The sequence below is a fragment of the Prionailurus viverrinus genome, chromosome D2 (assembly GCF_022837055.1).
Source record: "Prionailurus viverrinus isolate Anna chromosome D2, UM_Priviv_1.0, whole genome shotgun sequence".
Lineage (NCBI taxonomy): Eukaryota > Metazoa > Chordata > Mammalia > Carnivora > Felidae > Prionailurus > Prionailurus viverrinus.
Genome location: NC_062571.1, coordinates 8387337 through 8410790, shown reverse-complemented (window position 1 = coordinate 8410790; position 23454 = coordinate 8387337). Strand labels below are relative to the sequence as shown.

At 45.4% G+C, this 23454-nt stretch overlaps 1 long non-coding RNA gene across 1 annotated transcript; it reads left to right on the top strand.

Moving 5' to 3' along the window:
• The first annotated feature begins 13206 nt into the window (after window positions 1-13206).
• Window positions 13207-20612, top strand: LOC125148093 (uncharacterized). Its single transcript, XR_007145415.1, has 3 exons — window positions 13207-13420; window positions 13774-14380; window positions 20447-20612. It is a non-coding gene; the product is annotated as an uncharacterized LOC125148093 (long non-coding RNA).
• Window positions 20613-23454: the final 2842 nt, after the last annotated feature.

Here is a 23454-nt window from a genome sequence, read left to right as displayed (position 1 = left end):
CTGACCTATTCTGAGTTTCCCATCACAATACGTAGAAGAAATAAGGTCAAACTTCTTGAGTTGACCCTCTGAGGTCAGGTAGAGATGGGTGGAAGTTAATTCTAAGGAGTAATTCCAGTGGCATCATTTGAGGCATTGGTGTGGTGTGCGGTGGGGAGAGGCTGGGGAGAACAGAGCTCAGAGAGCTTTCTCATCACACAGTGGCTACTGTTTCCTCTTATAATTGAGACGAGAACATCAGGCAAAGATAGTTGACCCCAGTGTCCCAATAATTCATATAAGGAAGAGACCAGAAGCTCTGGGGAGAAAAGTATCTCTTTGGAGAACAGAAGGAAGTTCCATATGAAGAAAAGCCTTTGGACCCAAAGACTGAGTGCATGGTTTCAGGCCTGCCAGGGAGATGGCCATGAGCTCCCAAGCCAGCTGGCAGGGAAGCCATCATGCCAAATTCCTGATGTGCCCTTGCATTTCATGGAATGGAGAAGAATAGGAGGGCAGCCTGACTTCAACCATTACTGGCCTTGGGGGAGACTGTGTTTATATGAGTCATGTGGATGCAAGCCAAGAACATGAAATTAGAGTTTCCAGCTAAAAACTAAGCTTGTTCCAGAGATAAGGACAGTTATATATTATTAAGTGCTCATTGTATGCCAGGCATAAATACTAAATATTTTATTCACTTTTTCCATAAAGTAAGCATAAGTGGGTATTATTATTCCATTCTACAGAAGATCAGAGCTTAGGGAGGTGAAGTAAATTTTCCATATTGAACACCCAGAAAATTACACAACTTATACAAACCCACATGGTAGTCCTAACACCAATGCTATTCTGTCAGTTGACCATTTATTTGCTCAGCATCGGGTTACCATTTTGTTATGAGAGCACAAAAATTATTAACTGACAAGCATTCCAAGATATCACCATACCCTCCTCCAACTTACCCGCTAAAGGGTTTTGGCTCTTCAGTTCCTTCCCCTCAGGTCCAGAGACATGCAGAGTGAAGAGAAGCACATCCTTACTTGGATTTGGGAGAAAGAGTTCTAAGAGTTTAGAGGAAGGGACACAGGAGGTCTGTGGTATGAGGGGGAGCTGGATGTGGGAGGAAGTGAGAATCATCATCAGGGTATTTGAAGGTCATTTATATCCACTAGAGTTCCTGTGAAAGCTAGAGAGAACAGATGGGCCAGCAACCACTGCTCCCTAGGAGAGAAACCTCTGGAGTGGGATACTGGAAACACACCCCAGGGCTATGCGTAGTGGGAGGGTCTTCCCAAAAGAAATGCAGCCCCCATGAACATTCGTGAAATCAGAAAATCATAATATGCTTGGTGAGATTGGATTTCTGATAGAAAATGGCAAAATGACAATTTATGTCCAGACCAGAAGTGCCCAGGCCTCATGTCAACACAGAAACAAAGGGCAATGAGTAAATTAGATGCAAAAATGTATAGATGTCATTAGGAGGGTGCCGGGTGAACATGGGTTAAGACATTGCGGGTTGGAGTCAAAGCTGGGGGTGGGGTGTCTCACATGGTAACCTCGGTTATATTTTGGAATCACAACTGATATTTAAATGGAGGTGCACTTGCTTGCCACACCTCTGATGGCAGCAGCTCATCACCTGGAACTCAGCCAGCAGTACACGTCCATGTTGACAAGGAAACTGTTCGACGTTAGTACCTGTGCGGCCATGATGGTCTTCAGAATGGTGTGGAGCTTCCAGGGGGCCAATTAGGACAATGAGCCAAACTGAAAGTGACAGTCAAGCCTCTCATCTCTTTCTGTAACAGCACCAGCAAGAGTCCCCAAAGACAAGCACCAGCTCCCTCCCCTGTGTTCCATGTTTTTTCCCCGTGGAACAGCCTTGGGTGGGGATCAGATGACAGGATGCCCAGTGTAGGTGGGAAAAGTCATTTCCGTGCTGACATATCCCAAACTAAGGGCTCCTGTCTCTTTACAGACTGAGGAATCAGAAGTGGGAAAAGGAGGAAGGGCTATGAGCAAGAAAATACCGAGTCAGAGTGGAAAAAAGCACCTTTGTCAGGATCCCAGGCCAAGGAGGTTTTGGTAACACTTAAGCAGTGCCTCAACTGAGGCCCCCGTGAGGAGGTCCTAGGCTGGGATGCAGGTGTGAGTATAAGCGTGGATGTCCTGAGGGTGAGGGGCACAGCCTGAATCCTTCACTGCAATTCCCTTCAGAAAACTGCAGCGCACTAGTCTGGTTTGGGGTGGGGAGTCCTGCTCTCCAAAACCTTGTAGTCACCCATGGTTTGGCCTGGCCTGAAGGATCCCACGTGGGACTTTTGCCCATAGCTGGACTCCCCTAATACTACAACGGTGTTGGACAGAAGTTATAGAAACTCCTCTGCATTAGGCAGTACAGCCCTTGGGGGGAAGCACCATTCAAGAGTTGAGGCTCTCGATAGAGACTGAGGTGTATGCAGCTTCACATGAGGGTAATAAGAATGTCTTAGCAATTCATAAGAGAGAGGGGGTAGACGTTGACATTCATCATGACCTTCACGTACAAACCTATTATTCAGGACCTGGGATCTTTCTTGATTGGGGGAAGATACACTTGTGTTGGTCCATGGCCTTTATGCTTTGCCTGCCAAAGTAGAAAATACCGGCAGCTGGTGAATGATAAGGAGAGAATGATCAATGATTCTTTGGAATTCCTCGTCAAGACTACGTGTCGTCAGAAATCATAGACACTTGGGGCATTGTAACTCCTGATCCCAAAGGGAATGATTTGGGGTTGTGTTTAAGACAGGTCCCAGACTTGCCAGGGATATGTCTTAGTTTGCTTGAACAGTCCTTAGGGCAGGTTCAGAGATAAGGACTTGGGTGTAAATATCCTTTGGAGGTGATTCCAGAAAGCATACCAACAGAATGGAAAGTGAGACAGGGGAGGGAGAAAAGCCAATATAGGATGACTTAAAAGCAGGTGACTGCTAAGGGTACCTGGGGTTCCTTCCCACTGGGGACCCTTTGAGAAACTGTACTTTGAGAAAGTACCCTTTGAGAAACACACTTCGGAGTTGTCCAAAGAGAGGCAAGAAACCTCTTCTCCCTCAATAGTCGACTATCATTGCTGAGACCTTACTCCCGGCACTTGCTGCCTTTCCCAGGCACAGGCCAAGTATAAGGTACACAGGCTCGTGGATGGAAAGCTGCAGGAAGCCACTGAACCATCTGCAGGTGTCATCGTGGTGAGCAATGTTAGGACAGTGTCTTCTCCAGAGCACCTGGCCTCAAAGATGGAAAAACAAAGGCGGTCAATTACTCCATGCCTTGTAGAGTCGGGTCGGAGGAATTACAAATCATCCTGAAGGTGTCAATGGCTTTGACTTTCCAGAGAAAAGCTGGTAGCACTTCAGAGGTTGTCAATGATGTATACAGCTACTGGGATTTGTGTATCCGGTGGCCAGCCACACATCCACAGGAGAGGGAAAGACTTTTATACAATTCTCAAGACTTGCACCAAGAAATGTACCACAAGGGATTGTGGTGTGCAGTTTGGGAGATGAGACCTGATGGGCCTTGAAAGGATCAAGTGAGCATTTCATCCTCCGTGTTCCCATGGATTGCACTGTGAATAAAAATAATTCAAGGGGGAAAAGAGAAGTGAAAGGAAGCAATATCAGAGGACAAGACCAAAGAGGGAAGTGAGGTTCGGAGATGTCGATCCAATCCAAGATCTGAAGCTCGTGTAGGTATGACTCAGCTCCTCGAGTTAGAGGACCCCACCAACAGGTGGTAGACATACGAGATGATCACCCCACTTCTGGTCATGGACTTTCTCGAACAAGTGGGAGCTAATGTCTTTTTTTATGTCTTTTAATTTGCTTCCAAGTGGAATTTAAATTAAATGTGGCCGGAGAGACAGAGGAACAGGAGCACACAGTACAGCCCGTATGTTTTGTGGGGACATAGGACACAGGTTTTAAAAACAAAAAGGATAACAGGTGCCTGGGTGGCTCGGTAGGTTAAGCATCAGACTCTTGATTTTGGCTCAGGTCATGGTCTCACAGTTCATGGGATCAAGCCCCATGTCGGGCTCTGTGCTGACAATGTGGAGCCTGCTTGGGATTCTCTCTCTCTCTCTCTCTCTCTCTCTCTCTCTCTCTCTCCCCCTATCTCTCTCTGCCCCTTCCCTGCTTGCATGCACATTCTCTCTCTCTCAAAATAAATATATATATATTTTATATGTATGTATATATATATGTATGTATATATATGTATATATATTTATATGTATGTATAATATATATATATATATATATTTTTTTTTTTTAGAAGGACAAATAAAAAGTACTCCGTGAGGCAGAAACACTTACCCATCTCTTCCGGTTGTTAAAGGGACTAGCTTTTGAAGCAGGTTGTATATGTGGAGGAAACTCTTTTGTCCCTCACAAAAAGATGATTATGAAATGCTCTAGGCGCTGGAGGGGCAGGCCGCGGCAGCCCCACAAGAGGAACCGGGGTGGAAGGACCCCCAGTAAATGTTGCTTCTTCCCAGACAGGAGGTCAGTGACCCGGGGTAGAGCCTTGGCTTTGAGGGTACCAGAAACGTGGCAGAAGAAATTCAACCTGTCTTTCTTTTTAGATCACTTGGAAACTGATTCTTCCACAATAGATGCCTATGCTTCCCTCAAGCCCCCGCCTCTTGTTTTGTTTTGTTTTTAAATTTTTTTAATGTTTATTTATTTTGGGGAGAGAGAGAAAGAGAGAGACAGAGAGAGAGAGAGACAGAGCACGAGTGGGGGAGGGGCAGGGAGAGAGGGAGACACAGAATCTGAATCAGGCTCCAGGCTCTGAGCTGTCAGCACAGAGCCCCACACGGGGCTTGAACTTTCCAAACCGTGAGATCATGACCTGAGCTGAAGTCGGACGTTTCACCGACTGAGCCACCCAGGCGAAGCCCCCACCCTTTGTGTGGCTAGGTTAGAATGGTGGCAGTCCAGTCTAGGGGGCAGAGGAGATACTGTCCCCACATCCAAGCTACCAGGCTGAGTAAGAAAACCCCTCCAAAGTCTTTGCAGGCACAGAAGCCCCAGAGTACTTCTGTTTTAAATTAGTAATTGCTTTCAGAGATGGGTAGATTGGAAGCTTACGTCTTTAGGATTCCCCAGATTTATGGTTGGAGTTTTCCTCCCAAGCGTGTCTCATGTTTGAGGCATCACCAAGCCTGTCGGATCTCAAATACCTGAATTACGCAAGAGGGTGAGGGTAGAATACTTTCAGGCTGAGAGGAAGTTTTCTGCCAACCTGGCTCTTTCCCTTGGATCTCTCACAAAATTCACCTCCGTAGGTTTCACACACAAACGTGAGTCAGAAAGATCCATATAAAGAATCCGTTGGATATTGTTGGTATTATTTCCTGTGTGTTCTTCTTTCCAGACAGGAAGTTAGAGATTGGTCTCTAGCTTTGTGTGAGTGATGAAAGGTGTCTCCAGATGTGTGCAAATGCTTCTATAAACGGCCCCAATTCCTTGGGAGAAATGTATCCAAATGATCTGTATTTGGTTGGAAAATCATTTGTTCCGTTTTTTTTTTTTTAATTTTTAAGTGTATTTATTTATTTGGAGACAGAGAGAGAGACACAGACAGAACACAAGCAGGTGAGGGGCAGAGAGAAGGAGAAACAGAATCCCAAGCAGGCTCCACGCCATCAACACAGAGCCTGATGTGGGGCTCAAACTCACAAACTGTGAGGTCATGACCTGAGCCGAGATCAAGAGTTGGACGCTTAACCGATTGCACCACCCAGGAGCCCCATGTTCCGTTCTTGATAATTAAGGTGAAAGTTCATGTTTTCTTGATTAAACAACAAAGAAAATTCTCAGTACAGAGGAAATTGGTACTAAGAAAGTGTTTTGTTCCACTTTTTCTAGTCTATTTTTTCCTAGAACTGGAGACTTAAAGGTCCTGTAACCAGGAAACTAAATATCAAACTAACTGTACCAATACATGAACCCAAATCAAGGCACCAAATGGAGTGTTAGACTTTTAGAAATGGAATCATTTTCACCTGGCCGTGGTTTCTTTTTCAGAAATTTTTTCTTTTTTTAATCTCATGTATTTTTAAAAAATTGGTTACGTTGGTTTCAGGTGCACAATATAGTGATTCTACAACTCTGTACGTTTGTCAGTGCAGAACATGGTAAGCATACTCCTGATGGTGTTTATAGATCGCAGCCAACCCCCCACCCACCTGCCTTCTGGCAACCACTTGTTTCTTGTATTTAAGAGTCTGGATTTTTTTGTTTGTTTGTTCTTTTTTGTTTGTTTGTTGATTTGTTCTGTCTCTTAAATTCCATGAATATGTGAAGTCTTCTGGTGTTTGTCTTTCTCTGTTTGATTCATTTCACTTAACCTTATACTCTCTAGATCCATCCACATCGCTGCAAATGGCAAGATGTCGTTCTTTTTGATGGCGGAGTAAATTCCATTGTCCATATACCACATCTTCTTTATCCGTTCATCAGATGATGGACACTTGAGTTGGGTTTTTTTTTTAAATCTCTTCCCATTTTGTCATTTAGTCACATACTCAACAAGTCTTTATTAATAACCTACTATAAGCCCCACTCCTTCTAGAAACGAGGAGTAGAGTGGAGCCAGTCCAGCTCATCCAGAGTTGGTTGTCATGTGAATTCTTTAAAGCTCTGTGACTATCGCCAGTTGCCTAGACAACACATTCCTTATTCAGATGCCCCCATGTCGCCCCCATCAGTTTCCTGTCCACATGTCCACATGTTTACTCCTCACTTTACAGAATGCCTGCTCCTCGCCTCGCCCTTCAGCCTCTGCCATGACTTCCAGACCCCATTTTGGTTTCATTCCCCACACAAAGTCTTCTTCTTCAACCCCACAGTCCTGTGTTGACCCTTCCCCCCCTTGACCACTCACAGACAGCTTCTGCTTCAGCACATGCTTTAGCCATTAAAGTTGTCTGAGGGAGGATGCCCATGTTATTTTCTATTAATTTTTTTATTGTTCATCTGTTTTTCAGAGAGACAGAGACAGAGCATGAGCAGGGGAGGGGCAGAAAGACACAGAGACACAGAATCCGAAGCAGGCTCCAGGGTCCGAGCTGTCAGCACAGAGCCCAACGTGGGGCTCGGACTCATGAACCGTGAGATCATGACCCAAACCAAAGTCAGACACTCAACCCACTGAGCCACCCAGGGGCCCCTCCATCTGGCACTTGGTGTTATGGAGACGGCTTCTTCCTTTAAACCTCACTAACCAACCTCTGCTAGCTTCCTCACCTCTTTCCACCTTCATGGAATTGAAGAGAGTTAGGGCCTTGCTCTGGGTTAGGCTTTGACTGAAGGGAATGCTGTGGCTGGTTTGATCTTCTATGCAGACTACTGACACTTTCCCTCCATCAGCAATAAAGCCGTTCCGCTTTCTTATCATCAGTGTGTTCATGGAGTAGCACTTTTAATTTCCTTCCAGAACTTCTCTTTTGCATTCACAATGTGGCTCACTGTTTGGTGCAAGAGGTCTAGATTTTGGCCCTGTCTTGGCTTTCGTCACGCCTTCCCCACTAAGATGAATCTTTTCTAGCTTTTGACTTAAAGTGACACACACGCGACCCTTCGTTTTCCTTGAACACTTGGAGGCCGTTGTAGGGGTATGAACTGGCCTGATTTCAATATTGTTTGTCTCAGGGAATAGGGAAGCCCGAGGAGAGGGAGAGAGACGGGAAAACTTCAGTAATGAAAACATCAGGACACACACAACAGTTATCGATTAAGTTCACCCTCTTATATGGGTGTGTTTCCTGGTGCCCCCAAACAATTACAACAGGAACATCGAAGATCACTGATCACAGATCATCGTAACAAATATAATGAAAAAGCTTGAAATAGTGTGCAAATCACCAAAATGAGTCACAGAGACACGAAGTGAGCAAATACTGTTGGCAACATGCTGATAGACTCCTTCGGCGCAAGGTTGCCACAAACTCTCAATTTGTAGAAAATGCAAGTGTCTGCACGGCGTAAGAAGGTGAGAGCAGTAAGATGATTCACACCTCTACAAATGTTTACCGAATGAATCCGTGGACTCAACTGGAGTAACATCACCATAAACACACATACACAGACGTAAGCGTCTTATCTATGATGGCTCTTGGGTAGATACTAGTTTCAAACAGCAGTTGCCAAACTTTTCTGTGCCTTTAGAATCGTCTTCATCTGGAAACGCCCAAGTCGAGCCCGGTATCAATTAAGGCAACAACGTCTGGGAATGGCAAAGAAAAAATTGCATTTTTTAAAGATTCCCAAGTGATGCCACTGTGCAGCAAAATTTTGAGGACTACTGTCCTAGTAGATGTTAAGCACGATTAATGAGTACCCAGAGGATAAGAAGTCGGTATCTTTGTCACATAGACTATAAAGTAAATACAGTGCTTGGATTTCTAAAGGACTTCTAAAGTTCATGCACGCACTTTAAGGAACCAGTCCTATCTCTCTCTGTATTTGTACCGAGTTGATTTTATAGGTGTGAAGGGTAACTCCTAACAAGTGACAGATTCAAAAGCCACGTGTGCAGTATGCATTTGACCATGACTGATACCTGCCATTCTTACGAGGGGTTCCAGAGGCTAGGATTCCAAAGAGGTTATCTGCCCATGGCAAACCCCATCTAACCACGGGAGGTGAGGTCCAGAATGATGCAAGGAAGTGGAAATCCACCTAGAAAAAGGTCACCAGTTGAAAGACCATAAAAATCAACTCGTAGGAGAAAAATTATGCGTTTTAACTAATTAATTAAATTAATTCCTAACTAAATTAGGAATTTAATAGTAGAATATAAGGTGACAGGTTATGTTTTGCACTGTCGCGGAAACCCCAGGCCATGGTACTTATAGAAGCAAAAAAAAAAAAAGAGAGTCGTGGGAGGGTGACAGGTGGACCTAGTACCCGGTCACCTGCTGTCACTCCTCAGGCATCCTCCGCACATTCTCATGATTCATCTGGCCATCCGCCCTGGAAAGTAGGTATTATCGTTTCTGTTCGCCGGATGAAGAAATGGAGGCGCAGAAAGTTTCATTTCCCCAGGTCATAAGACGACCAGCGGGAGAGCCAGGATTCCAGTTGAGATCCGGGTCTGAGATGCGCACGCTGGGCATCGCCCAGAACTGGGGAAGCCGGTCCCTCCCCTCCCTGGAGCTCCTCCGGCTGTAGAGTGTGTGTGCCCTGCAGCCTCAGTCTGTGTGTTTAAGAGACCGGGGTTACCAGATCCTGAGTTAACACCAGCACAACCCACAGCATCCGCGAGGCTGGGTAGCTGGGTGGAGACCGGGAGAGATTTGATCTCCTACGTTTGAGGAAGCTGGAAACGCTTAGTGAGGAGCTGGCACTGATTTGAATGTCAACGACTGGAGAAAACAAGAGCCTCTGACATCAGCATCTCGCAACGGAAAGCAACGGAGCCCTAGAATGTTCCTGTGGAGGCCAAAGGAGATGTCTGGGCCTGTGTTTACAGAAACACTGCGGGAGAGAGGAGGCGTGCCGTCCCAAGTAGGTGTCTCTGCGATGGGCTCCCCCGGCCTTTTTAGGGCTTCCGCCAGCTGCGGCTGGGGGACGGCTGCTGTCAAGGGCTCGCATGACTCACGGCCATGCCCTGGCTGTCCCCGCCGGCGTCCCTGTTTGCATCACCAGCTTTCCCCCAACGACGTTGGAAGGGTTCCCGGGGCCGCCCACACTCCACGCTCCGCACACCGCGTCACGCCGGCGGCTCCTGGGCGAGGCGGCCTCTCTCTGGGTCAAGTCCGTCGTGCCTCCTGGTGCCAGCAGGTGCCATGGCGCAGAGGCCTGTCTGCGGTGGGGACGTGACGCGTCGGCCGTGGGATTTCTCAAGCGGCCCCTCACCCACTTCGCAGCGATTCCTTGATACTCTCAACGGTTGTGGCCTCTGTTCCCAGTTTGTTCCACGAACCTGTGGCCGTTGCTGACCCTCCTGCCAACGGGGACATGTTGCGATGGCAGGAACTAGTCTGCCGCTCTGATCACAGCCTCCTCTCCCTCCAGCTCCCTGACTCACACCACATCGCTCGAACTGTCTCTTCTCCGCAGCTGTTACCCCTCTCCTGGTTGACTCCTCTGGGTCACAGGCCATCCCCATGCCGTGTCATTTCCCCCACCGGACCCTCATGTCAGAGTGGCCACCCTGCCGCGCCCTTTCCCCACCTAAGCACCTGCAGGCGTCAAACCTCAGCATCATCCAGCCGCCTCCTTCCCTTACAGCCTCTTATTGAAGTGCACACACACACACACACACACACACCCCATTACTTATACCTGATCTGAGCTGGATATTCAACACCACTCACCTTGATCCTTTTATATGAGCAATAGCTGTATGCTAGGCATTCTATTACTACTCTGGAATTTGATGGCATTTGTTTGAGAATCACGTCTCCTTTGTCATTGCCTTCAGATTCTCCCATAACCCATGCTCGTAGCTTCACGGTCTTGTCTTTCTCCTCCTGTAACTTAAATAGCTCCCAAAGCACTGTTTTTATTTTTATTTTTTATTTATTTTTTTTCAATATATGAAATTCATTGTCAAATTGGTTTCCATACAACACCCAGTGGTCATCCCAAAAGGTGCCCTCCTCAATTCCCATCACCCACTCTCCCCTCCCACCCACCCCCCATCAACCCTCAGTTTGTTCTCAGTTTTTAAGAGTCTTTTATGCTTTGGCTCCCTCCCTCTCTAACCTCTTTTTTTTTTCTTCCCATCCCCCATGGTCTTCTGTTAAGTTTCTCAGGATCCACATAAGAGTGAAAACATATGGTATCTGTCTTTCTCTGTATGGCTTATTTCACTTAGCGTAACACTCTCCAGTTCCATCCATGTTGCTACAAAGGGCCATATTTCATTCTTTCTCATTGCCACGTAGTACTCCATTGTGTATATAAACCACAATTTCTTTATCCATTCATCAGTTGATGGACATTTAGGCTCTTTCCATCATTTGGCCATTGTTGAGAGTGCTACTATAAACATTGGGGCACAAGTGCCCCTATGCATCAGTACTCCTGTATCCCCTGGGTAAATTCCTAGCAGTGCTATTGCTGGGTCATAGGGTAGGTCTATTTTTAATTTTTTGAGGAACCTCCACACTGTTTTCCAGAGTGGCTGCACCATTTTGCATTCCCACCAACAGCCAAAGCACTGTTTTTAATTCTCTCTGCCTTTACTTTGTTGGTTGTCTTGGGCATCCATGGTAGCCGACATCATCCATCTGTGGCTGCGGCTCTGTTTTAATCTCGGCGTTAGGCCTCGGTGGCCTGAGTTAGAGTCTTGTATGAGACTGCCCTCCCGACTGGGAAAATGAAGGAAATGATACTATTCACCTCACAGGTGCCCGGGGATGTTGGCAAGGTTGAAGGAGACGGCTTGTCCGAAATGCAGCTGAAGGGCTTGACAAATGGAAATTATCGCTACTGTTCTGCATGTTAGATTCCCAGATTTTCCTTAATGGAGACAACAGAGCCTTCATGGTGTGATGCGGGAGACAGCTGAAGTGGGCAGTGACAGGCCTCCGCCTACTAACTGGTCCCCGATTCTGACCCCAAATGGGAAAATCTGAAGGTCGAGGTCCGGTACGCAAGCAGTTCAAGCCTCGTATCACGCCATTGGAAGAGCGAAAAGGCGTGTCTACTGTCTCCTTAATTTCTGGATAATGCTTAGCCCACATTTTAACTATGGATAGACAAGGCATTAGGAAACACTGACAGTTGTACCCAGATTTTTAAAATGTGGGTTCCAAATGCTTCAAATGATCGCAAAGTCGTGACATTTAGCCATGGTGTTCATATCAGGTGTACAGTCACTGAAGCTGAAGTGGCAATGTTCACACCTCGCTAGGTCCTAGGCACGAAGTTTTATACAAGCCTTTTTTCTTGCTGTGTCTCACAATGAACTTGCTGTTGTGAGTGGATAGGCAACATCTTTGGCCACAAAAAGACTTATGTGAAAATATAAATCTAAAGGAGTGTCTGCTGTGAATCTCTTCTCTCTTCTCAGACAAACAGAGGCCCGATGGGTGATCATTTATCAAAAGGAGTGATCTGAAACGTTGCGTCTCAATGGGGTGATAGAAAACAGTGTGGCAGAAATCCACTTCTCTTATCAGGGCCCCGAAAGACGCTTCCAAGAATTCATGAGCATTTATATCAGCATTCTTCCACAATCACAGTAAGTTGGAAACAGCCAAATACCCAAGGATAGGACATAGACTCAGTAACTTGTACAGTCACATGACTGAACAAGGATTGCAACTCAATGTGCTCAAATGCTTGTGCGAGTCTCAATGTTTTCTTGGCGGGGAAAGTAAAGTCTAGGTTTGTTTAAGCATCTGGATGATTGAGCGCACTATTGATCCCCATCCCATTGATAGTCACGATTATTTGTTTAATTTTTTTAAAGTTTATTCATTTTTGAGACAGAGAGAGAGTGTGACTGAGGGAGGGGCAGAGAGAGAGGGAGACACAGAGTCTGAAGCAGGCTCCAGGCTCTGAGCTGTCGGCACAGAGCCTGACGCGGGCCATGACCTGAGCAGAAGTCGGATGCTTAACCTACTGAGCCACCCAGGTGCCCTGATAGTCACAATTGTTGATTGTTCTGTCCCTTTTACCACTATAGGCATACCTTGTTTTATTGTGTTTCACTTAATTGTTCTTTGCAGATATTGCCTTTTTTTTTTTTTTTTTTTTACAAATTGAAGGTTTGTGGCAAACCTGTGGGAAGCAAGCCTATTGGTTCCATATTTGCAACAGCATTTGCTCATTTCATGTCTCTGCATCAATATTTTTATTTTATTTATTTGTTTATTTTTAAGGTTTATTTATTTATTTATTTTGAGAGAGGGAGAGCATGGAAAGGGGAGGAGCACAGAGAGAGGGAGAGAGAAAGAGAATCCCAAGCAGGCTCTGCACTATCAGTGTGGAGCCGGACGTGGGGCTCGAACCCACAAAATCAAGAACCATGCAGGTGCCCTAATAAAGTATTTTTAAATTAAGATACGTAGATTGTTTTTTAGACATACTGATATTGTACACTTAGTAGACTACAATATAGTGTAACCATAACTTTTATGTGTACTGGGAAGCCAAAAGGTTCATGTGACTCGCTTTATTGAGATACTCGCCTTGCTGAAGCGGTCTGGAACCAACCCTGCAGTATTTCTGAGGTATGCCTGTATTTCAAATTACAGTCGGGAACTGAAAAAAAGGGACACAAGCTGACGAAGAGCCTTCTCTTAATGATTACAGGGTGTCTAGTGTGCCCTAGGGAGGAAGGAGAGAAGACAGGAGCTCGGAGGTTCATCAATTGGGAAAGTGAACTGAATGCAGAATTCTTCCCATAGCAAGTCATGTTATCCACGCAAGTAAGTGAAGGGGTTTTCTACCTGTTTCCACGCTTTCTACATACTGCCAAAATCTGCCATTTTGTGTCAGGGCGTAAGAATCTGAACCCGTGCTGGGTGTTCCCAAGCCCGTTCTCAGATGTTCATCCTTCTGGCTCTGCACCTGAGCATCGGGCATCTCTGTATCCCTTCATGCAGCGGATTGGTTCTTGGCCCTGATATTGGATTGTCCACTTTCAGCCTTTCCCTCACCCCATCTTAGTTTCCCTTTTTGGTCTCAATGCCCCAGCTTCTTGATCTTGGATGTCCTCTCTTGGTTCAATAATTTTGTGAACAACCCTGTCAATAATGACTTTTGTTTGCTTGTTACACAGGCAGCCCCATGGACAAGGGCGAGGCCCTACAGTGGTTACAACGGCGGACAGCACAGTGGGTCCAGACACACCACAGATCATTGCCAGCCCTGTGCGGGCAGCTACTTGGCCATGTTCCTGGCCCTGAACCACACCGATGAGCTGACCTTCGCATGTTAGCTATTGTTTTCCAGAGAAAACTGGGCCTATGCATGTTGTACAGACAACACGGGTTTATGTCTGGTTTTGGAAAAAATAAGTTCTAGCATGCACTCTACTGAAAATAGGCCGGTTGCCAGAGCATCAGGTCTTTTCACTGTTGTTCTGTGAAAAACCGGAGCAAATGATAAGTTCTCAACTCTTTTGCTATGGGCCAAAAATGGAAGATGTCTATAAAAGCGCCTCCCGATATAAGGAAGTGATGCTGGTTCTAGGAAGAAGAGAAGACGGGCTTCCTAGAGGTTTCAGATGTGCTAACTGCCACGTGCACGCAGGAGACCTTAACCTCTGTAGTTTTCAGCCGGAGGCAGCGACTATCCACGACACGTAGTAATCAGAGATCATAGTAAGCTAGAGAGAATCACTCCGCCTTGCAGTCTGGCCCTTTCCACAATCTGAGCAACAGAAGGTATGCTCTTCCAGGCCACGAGCCGATTCTTTCTTGTTCAGGTGTACGCTGGGCCCCCAACACCGCGTTTGACATGATGCATGCTTGCCGGAAGAGAAATGAATGAATCTGAATGTTTTGCTTACTTATCGCTATATAACTCTCATCTGCTAATAAATGGTGTGTTGTGAAAGTGGCCATGGGGTGAGAGAGCACACTTGACAAAGCCAATTAACTTTTGTTGTGAAACTGCCCAGGAAATTGAAGCCACTCCATGGGAATGTCATAGTGTAGGAAGTCGACATTTAGACTCTCTATTTTTAGGCTGTATTTATGAATTTGTCATAATTCATTCAAGAATTCTTTTTTCCTCTGGGTGCTTCCTTCGTGATAGGTATGATGCTAGAAAGTGGGGAGACAGTGCTGAGGCCACTGATGGTCTGTTACATTCTAAGATGGTCTGTTACATTCTAAGCCACCGGGGTGGCTCAGTCGGTTAAGCATCTGACTTGTGATTTTGGCTCAGGTCATGATCTCACGGTTCATGAGTCTGAGCCCCATGTTGGGGTGTGTGCTGTTGGAGCAGAGCCTGCTTGGGATCCTTTCTCTCTCCCTCTCTCTCTGCCCCTCCCCCTCCCTTCTCTTGCTCTAGCTCTCACACACTCTCTCTCTCTCTCTCTAAATAAATAAATAAATAAATAAACTTAATTAAAAATTTTTACAATTAAAAATTAAAAGAATCCCTTTTCATTGTGTTTAATGAATTAATACTATAATTGGCCCTTAATCCAGAGCAAAAACCAGAGGTCCAAATGAAACAGGATTGTTTTCTACATTATTTTTCTTTGGAATGATTTCTTGTCCTCCTGGTCTTTCTCAGTTGAGTGCTCAGGGGACTTTTCCTCAAACTATCGAAAGAGCAGGCACGCCCACTGGGCTACATATCCTCACCAAGAGGCCTTCCTGCCTTTGACCCTGTCTTTTCACTCAGTCTCAGGAACAGCCACCTTCCGCAGCGTCCTTCACCTGAACCCTTGAGGCAATCCAGGATCCCCCCGTGCTTTCTGGTAAGGTTAGCTTCTTCTCTTGTTTTGAACTAAAGATAAACAAGCTGATTTGCTCTCCTTAAGTCTCTGTTCTAACCCCAAACAACCAGAAGCAATCCAGGCTATTCTATTAAACAAATAACAGTCTATGTAAAAAAGATACAACAGTGACTGAAATGGCAGCTTCTTGCCATTTTGGGCAATCCTCATGACTAGGTCCTTGGGTGTAACCACTATGAAAGCAGACGTCAGAGGCTGAAACCACTCTTTCCAGTGGAGAATGGGAAACAGCAAAGGTCTTTAATTTCTACCCAGTTTTAGGTATGACACAAACCAGAAGTTGGCATTTTAACAAAAATCAAGAGCTTATGTACAAGTCTACACATGGCCACTTCGAAATATGGGTTATACAGATGAGCGGTTTAATTTCGCAGAGTATCGTGGAAGCAGAGGAAACGTTCCTAAAGCTTAGCATTGCTTGGAGCTCTGTGGTAGCCAGACACTGGGTATGCAAGTGCTTTATTTAGCATCTGTGGCCTTGTTGAAATCCCAGCTGACAGCTTTGGTGCATAGACACTGTCCTGAGCCTCAACCCCTTCCATCACTCAGCTATTTGCAGCCCCCACCCATGACTCTTCCCAGCCTCTCCTCACAGTCCAGGGTCTCAAGAGATTACGTCCAGGACTGGGCTTTAGTCCTGTGGCCCATATCAGCTTGTTGCTAAAGCGGTACTGTTTGTAAAATATATTGAAATATCATTCCTGAAAAGGATTACTCTAATGCCGATGGCTTGACCAAAAAATAATGTAGAAGATACCAAGAGGATTGGAAGGAAGGAAGAAGCAAAATTATTATAGATGAAAATAGGATCATTTCCCACTCGTGAGGTAAGATGATGAAACAGACCCAAGGCTCAACCATATATTATTTGAAGTCTCTTAAAAATATTACCTAGGGGCACCTGGGTGGCTCGGTCGGTTAAGTGTCCGACTTCAGCTCAGGTCATGATCTCACGGTCCGTGAGTTCAAGCCCCGCATCGGGCTCTGTGCTGACAGCTCAGAGCCCGGAGCCTGTTTCAGATTCTGTGTCTCCCTCTCTCTATGCCCCTCCCCTGTTCATGCTCTGTCTCTCTCTGTCTCAAAATAAATAAACGTTAAAAAAAATTAAAAAAAAAATTACCTAGAGGGGCACCTGGTTGGCTCAGTCAGTGGAGTGGTGTGACTCTTGATTTCTGGGTTGTGAGTTCAAGCCCCACATTAGGTGTGGAGATTACTCGAAAATAAAATCTTTTAAAAAAAATCTTACCTAGATTCCTGGAATAAACTTATAACTGGCCTCTCTCCAGAGGGAGTCAATCTGTTCGCCACTGGCTCTGTAGTGCCCAGGACAGGGCACGGTCTCGCCACCTATTTGTTGAGTACATGAGTGATTTCACATGCATCCTTACGAAGGATGATCTCTTAGGGCTCCTTGTATTCTGAGAGAATGAGAACACATTTAATAACACAGATGAGATCCGTATTTACTCAGTTAATCTATTTGAGAAGTATTGGGGGCACCTGGGCGGTTCACTTGGTTAAACGTCGACTTTGGCTCAGGTCGTGATCTTGCAGTTTGTGGGTTCGAGCCCCACATCGGGCTCTCTGCTGTCAGCACAGAGCCCACTTTGGGTCCTCTGTCCCCCCACCCCATTCAGGCCCTCTCCTGCTCATTCTCCTTCTCTCTCTCTCTCAAAACAACGACAACAACAACAACAACAACAACAACAAAACAACCCACAACAGCAACAAAAAGAAGGATTTATCATTTTACTATAGGCTAAGTGTGGAGACTACAATAACGTGGGGCAATTTTTATTCGTCCATTTTACAGACGACTTGCTCAACGGCAAGTCAGAAAATAGATCCAGGGCCCCAGTCTTCAGTGTCAGAGACTTTGTTAAGCAGTGTCTGTATTTGTAGTTTTGGCTGTGCCATGGCTGTTCACGTATGTGTGTTATACTTCATTTGCCAAGATGGCAAATCCATCCTATATGGATACGTGATACACTTTGAATGCTTTCTTGTCGGTTTGCTCCTTTGACTCTAGATGTACACAGCTGTAGTCAACACGTGTGTTTCCAGTAAGCGCATTATAAACAGAAGTTTTCTAAATTGAATCATGCTTCTAGTGTGATTCATTTTGGGAAAGGTATTGTGTCTTGTTTATCTTTTGATCCTTAGAACCTAGGACAGTGCCCAACATGAAGGTGCTCCATAAGCAAGTCCATCAGTTAATTAATGGATATATGCTTCCATGAGTCAGTTAGGACTCCAAAGAAGCCTTCCTTGCGTGCTTTTGACTGCTGTTTTTGGGGATGATATACTCGGGTGGTGAGAAGTGGAGCGGGGAGGTATCAGGCTGTGGATCTAAGCCCTTGCGGTTGATATGCTAGGGGTTCCCATTCAACGTTCACGGCAGCTCACCCAGCACCTTGGGCAGAGCAGGAAGCGCAAATATGGCGTAGACTGGACTCTCCCCTCCAAGAGTGTGTATTTGGATGTTGTATGCGGACTGAGCTGGTGAAGTGTGAACTTGTGATGTCTTAGTACTCAAAGAAAATAATAGAATTCCATGGTTTTCAACACCTCAGAGATCCTACCCCCTTACAAGAACTTTGCCTCAGATTCTCTTCAGGTAGAAAGAGCTTCATTCAGATTTCTCTAGGATGAGGGCAATGCGGTAAATATAACATAAGGACTCCTGAAAGAGGATATGCTTGTCCTGCTCTCTTCCAAACCACAACCATTATAAGCAAATTCCATTTTGCAGCCAGCCTGGTCCTTGTCCCAACCTTATTTCTGACCAATCAGTAGTGTGATCAAGTCAAACTTTATTTCCTAGAGGCAAGGTGAGCTCTTTCCCTGGTCCTGTTCCCAGTCAGCCCTTCCCGGATCTACTCTGGCCTCCTGAACCTTACAATGCCATGATTCTTAGCAAACTTCTGAGGAATAAAAACTCTGATGGCTTAACAGAATCCTTTCCTAAATTAAACAACACTTATGAACGCGACAAAGTCATGATCCAAATAGTTCATTCTCCAGTTTAAAAACCTCACACTTGGGGCGCCTGGGTGGCGCAGTCGGTTAAGCGTCCGACTTCAGCCAGGTCACGATCTCGCGGTCTGCGAGTTCGAGCCCCGCGTCAGGCTCTGGGCTGATGGCTCAGAGCCTGGAGCCTGTTTCTGATTCCGTGTCTCCCTCTCTCTCTGCCCCTCCCCCGTTCATGCTCTGTCTCTCTCTGTCCCAAAAATAAATAAACGTTGAAAAAATAAATAAATAAATAAAAACCTCACACTGCATTTCTTAAAGTGAGTCACACATTGTGAATAAAAGAGCTTATTACGTGTTATTCGTACTTCGGCACTCCATATTCTGGCCCAGAGTTAGAGGGTGATCAAGAACTCCTCTCTTTCTCTCTCTCTCTCTCTCTCTCTCTCTCTCTCTGTCTTTCTCTCTCTCTCTCTTTCTTTCCTTGGAGAATTCAACGACACACTGTTATGGCTCTGTCAGTACTATCGGCTGATTATCTGAACACCAGCTGTGGCTTCCTTTGTGACTCTCTATTTGGACGTAACGAGCAAAGCACGAGTCCAAATCAAATTACCTTTCTCTGCTGTTTCCTGTCCTCTGACCACATGTTCTGACCACATGTTTAGTTTAGAAGAGAGAGACTGCTCCTTCATCCTTTAACAACTTGTTTTTGCTGGAAGCATAACAAGTGTTCCCAAGGCCTGGAGTGCCGGGACAGTTTGCCAGATGTCACATGGAGAGTCATTACTTCATTTCCAGGGATGTGATGCAAGCTCGGCCCTCGAGTCGTGGATCATGTTTAAACCAATATTTTAAAATATAGGGAGATAGATGAAAGGGTGCATGTCATTTCAGTAAATGCTCTTTTTTTTTTTCTCAGGCCAAAACCAATAACTTAGTCTGGGAGTTCCAGGCCAAAATTTTTTACCCTTGAAAGCCTCCGTGTTAGAAAAAAAAAAAATCACAGCATATGTTTTGTATTGTGGCAAATGTTGAAGGCTCTATGGCTCCGGCCCAGGCGTCGTTGCCTCAGCTGCTGTCCCTCGTTGTAAGGCTCTGATACTTTAGCAAGACTTTTCCTTTTCTGAGCCTGACCCGTGACTTTTAACCTCCCGCATGCTCTCTCGATGGCCATCCTCACTGGGCTCCACTCACGGGAAACTGCTGTGTTTTTTCCTGGATGTGAAACTTCAGCTCCTGTCTCCATTTCGTGAATCAAGCTACCCATCTCCTGAGTTCTTCCTCCAATTCCGCTCTTTGAGTATTGTCTACCACTTGCTGTCCTTGCGTTTAATGACAACACCTAGCGTTTATTAAACTCATCTGTCAGAGGAAGTTCAGCACTGAGGTTAAGACCATAGGTTCAGGGGCAGTTGGCTGAGCATCCGACTTCAGCTCAGGTCATGATCTCGCAGTTCGTGAGTTCGAGACCTGTGTCGGGCTCTGTACTGACAGCTCGGGGCCGGAAGCCTGCTTCGGATTCTGGGTCTCCCTCTCTCTCTGCTCCTCCCCTGCTCTGTCTCTGTCTCTGTCTCTCTCAAAAATAAATATACATTAAAAAGTTTTTTTAAAAAGGCCATGGGTTCAGATGAACTTGTTTGAAGACTAAGGATGCTACATGCTAACTGTGGGGCTTTCCTAGACTTACTTGACCTCTCCTTACCTCAGTTTCCTCATCCACTCAATGAGGCTGACTATTCTACCTCCCTCACAGTACTGTGTGAGAACTAAGATCAAATACACAATAGGAAACCATGTGAAATGTTAGCTATGTTACTCTTACCACGCTCGGGTTCTGTGGTGACAGATGGCCCCATTGACCCCCGCCTCCTCTGTAATCTCTTCTTCTTGAGTGTAAGCAGGAACCAATAACTTACTTCCAACAAACAGAGTATGGTTAGAGCAATGAGATGTCACTTCTGAGATTGTGTTATGAGAAGACTGTCACTTGTTTTCCACTTCTTTCTAGATGCCTCTTGGATTGCTCATTCTGGGGGAAGCCAGCTGCCATACTAGGAGACAGCACCCAGAGAGGCTCCTATGAGAGCATGGGAGCAAATCCTGGAGATGACTGTAGCTGAGCTGACACTTTGGTTGCAGGATTGTGACAGACCCAGCCTAGCTGCTCCCAGACTCCTGACCCACAGAACTGGTGAGATAATAAATGCTCTTGTTTCCAGCTGATATGTTCCAGGGTAATTTGTTACCCAGCCCTAGGTAACTAATACAGGTGCTATGGTACTCACTTCACATATGATATCTTCTTTATCTTCACAGCCACTGAAAAGGGTAGGACATGAGAGGGTGGGGAGGGGCAGAGAGGGACAGAGAGAGGATCCCAACCAGGCTCCATGCTGTCAGTGCAGAGCCTGATGGGGGACCCAATCCCCTGAACCACGCGATCATGACCCGAGTCGAAATCAGGAGTTGGATGCTCAACCAGCTGAGCCACCCAGGAGCTCCAAAGGTAGGACATGTTACCCAATTTATAAATGAAGCAGTGGAGGATCAGAGATGCTAAGTCCCTCGGCCACACACAGGGGTATGGGGTGGAGCCCAAATTTGAATACAAATCTTCCCACCTGCCAAGCTCATCCTTTAGGGTCTATTGCTTCTTCTGGGAAGCACATCGGTTCGTTCAGTTTTTCATTCATTCAGTCAACCAGTTAACCCATCATTCATGGATTCATCATTCCAACATTCATTAATCATTTATCCGCTCAACAATGACGTGCTAGGTAGTGCTCTGAGGAGTAAGATTAACAAGATTACTGCCCTCGCCAAGCTTCCAGCCCAGCAAAGATATGGAAATAATAATTTCATGCTATGGTGAGCGCTATGGCTCACATACATGGTGTCGCAGGACAAAGATCGGTGGGGGCAAAGGGAAGGCAGGTCATTTGGATTGGAAGGTCAGTGACATCCAGACACCTGAAGGGTCAGATCCAGCCAGCGAGGGGAAGGCTTTTAGAAAGAGTCTTCTGGGAGAATGGGCTCCTCTCTCCTTCATTTCCTATTCCTTGGTTTTCCACTACAGCTTTACTGGTGCTTTTTTTTTTTTTTTTATGAAATTTGTTGTCAAATTGGTTTCCATCCAACACCCAGTGCTCAAACTACAACCCCCAACCTCAGAACCTGTCCTACCTGTCCAGGCTTAGAGCTGCCGTCTTCTCGGAGCAACATTATGTGCCTCTCTTATGAGTTCAAATAGTTCCTATTTGCATCATCCCTTCAAGGCTGTTCCCTTTCTTTTGCATAAATTTGGAAATATTTACCCAATTAAAAGACCACAATATTTCCTCAAGCCTTGTTGTCTTTCCATATGTACCGGCTCCCCCTACCTCATATTGGGGCTGTCTCCTCATTCATAAAGGGATTATGATTGTCATATTACAAATGTAATGTGCATTGCCTGGCATATAGAATGTTCTAGAATGATATGTTAATGTTGATCAATGTAAAGACATTTGTTATCCAGTCATTAAAGTTCATGATCAGGTTGTATTTACAGGGCAAATTCAAATATACATTAAATAGTAAGCAATAACTCTCGTGGGAGCTTACATTCTAGCCAGAGCCCTAGCTCTCATCCTAACTGTGAAAGTAGCATATTAATTAGAACATATCTTAGCTAACTTTCATTTCCTAAACAGTTTTTCTGCTCATAATGTAGTATGTTGTTTGAAATACAGATGGCTTCCATTTTAATTGTTTTGAAAGTGCTATTAAGGAGGATGCATCTCACATATTGAAGATGAAAGAGGCTGAGAGAGGCTGGTGGTGGGGGGACAGTGGGAGGAAGGACAGGAAAGGAGAGGAATGACAGAAGGAGCAGAGGTCCAAAGGGGTCTTGTGGTGAATTACATTCTTGTATAGTAGGGACAAAGACAGATGAAGGGGTGCCGAAAACAAAACATGGATGCCTTCCAAACACGTTTTACATATTGACTCAGTAAAGAAACATCGACCCATTTGCAGCTTTAATATTATTTGTGATTTACATGGGAATTCGGCTGTCAAGTTCAAGCTTAATTTCTACGCTCCGTGGTCAGGCCTTACGTAGTAATTAAAGACTTTTCAGCATAAATCAAATCTCTCCCTGCGATATGTTCTGTGGGCTACAGCACTAACAAAAATGAACGTCGTCCTTAATACAAACTGAGATGTTAGAAAACGGTTTATAAATGAGACTAGAATATAAGCAATCCGGTCTGAAAATAACCATTAGGGTATTACAGCTGCTGAAGCGACTGTGCACTGGGGTCCACAGCTGGTCTTTTAATGGCTGGAAGCAATGGATTGGGTAAAGAACTCAAGTTTAAATTTACTAAGTTTATCTAACCACAGGTGAGAAGAGCCTCGTACTGAAATTGTGTCATTTTCAATTTCCATTCAGCAAACTTACCTCCAGCGCGCTCCCAAATGATAGGTGAAGTATTGGGTTTCGCACAGTGACGTCCTGTTGTCGGTGCACCCTAAGAATTTAGACGTATTTGGGCCCTGTTAGGATTGATGACTGGGTTTATGAGCCAGGATTCTTCAGAGAAACAGAACCGTGTGTGTGTGTGTGTGTGTGTGTGTGTGTGTGTGTGTGGAGAGAGAGAGAGAGAGATTTCGAGGAATTGGCTTATGCCCTTGTGTGGCCTGGCAAGTCTGAAATCTTCAGAGGGGGGCAGATTAAAACTCAGACAAGAGTTGAGGTTGTAGTTTTGAGTTTGAAATCCATAGATGAGACGAGCAGGCTGGAAACTCAGATAGAAACTCCGTCTTGAGGTGAAATTCCTTCCCCAGGAAACCTCAGACTTTTGCTCTGGGTATTCAGCTCACTGGATAAACGGCATCACCATTATCAAGGGCAATCTCCTCCACTGAGTCAACTGATTACAAATATTAGTCACATCCACGAAATACCTTCACAGCACCATCGAGACTGGTGTTTGGCCGAACAACTGGGCAACGTAACCTCACCCAGTTGAT